This window comes from Sinocyclocheilus rhinocerous, unplaced genomic scaffold (assembly GCF_001515625.1).
Source record: "Sinocyclocheilus rhinocerous isolate Xijiao unplaced genomic scaffold, SAMN03320098_v1.1 scaffold3032, whole genome shotgun sequence".
Classification (NCBI taxonomy): Eukaryota; Metazoa; Chordata; class Actinopteri; order Cypriniformes; family Cyprinidae; genus Sinocyclocheilus; species Sinocyclocheilus rhinocerous.
In genome coordinates, this window is record NW_015643562.1 from 1 (window position 1) to 1,219 (window position 1,219).

Consider the following 1,219-nt stretch of genomic DNA (forward strand, 5'->3'; position numbering starts at 1 on the left):
GGCAGCTCTACACAAACCAGCAGTGACACCTGACCGTTCCCATAAATCAGCCGCAGTGAGCAGAGCGAGGCTGTGCTGGAGATCCCACTGCTTCACAGCGTACAGTACTCACACCGACAACAGCAGATGAGCGTGCTGTACTATTAAACACCCTCTGCCTTGATTAGAGACTGGGGTTTCACTTTATTGTGATGGTCCCTTTAACACATTCTGTTGACTACAGGTAATGTTTCAGACTGGTCGGGTTAGGGTTAGAATAAGTTGTACTTGCCAAGTTACTAATTTTTGGTTTGACAGTAGGATTACATTTTTCTGTTCCATTAATAAGAATACTGCAGGCACCCGTGATAGTATAGTATGTTTAGATGGCTCAGAGTGTGTGTGAGTATCTGATCTGAATGGGTTGTGTAAATCTTGTGTGTCTGACGAATGAAATGCTCTTTGTCAGTGTAACACTCCTTGTGAAAAAGCAGCACACTTTAGCATCATTTTAAAAAGCCCAAAATAATATACATAAGTGTGAACTGAATGTAATGTTTTCACTGCATCTTTATATGTAATTTCATAATTACTTCTTTTAGTTTTAGTAGTTAAATTTATTTGTGTTTACACTAATGCAGTTTAGTACATTTAAAATATATAACGTTAAATGTCATTTCAAATAACACACTACAGTTAAGATTATAATCAAGTAGTTTGCATGTGCTTTAGTGTGTTAGTCAACATTCAAACACGACGAAGATTATTAGAACAATTATTTAAAATAAAATTAAATACAATTTCTTTAAAATTTAAACGTACATCTTGATATCTATTACAAAGTGCACTTTTAAAAAGTCTGCTTAAGTGGTCATTTATTTCATTAATATTACACCATCTTTTTTAATGCAAAAATATACTTTTAAGATTTGAAGAACAGTACAAGTGCACATACAATTAAGTGCACTTCTTTTGTAGAAGAGACTAAATGAGCTCTGACATGATAATCATTTCTAGTCTGAATGCTTGTGACAGATCTTCATCACTGTGTGTGTGTGTGTGAGAGAGAGAGAGAGAGTGTGTGTGTGTGTGTGTGTGTGTGAGAGAGAGAGAGAGAGTGTGTGTGTGTGTGTGTGTGTGTGTGTGTGTGAGAGAGAGAGAGAGAGTGTGTGTGTGTGTGTGTGTGTGTGTGTGTGTGAGAGAGAGTGTGTGTGTGTGTGTGTGTGAGAGAGAGAGAGAG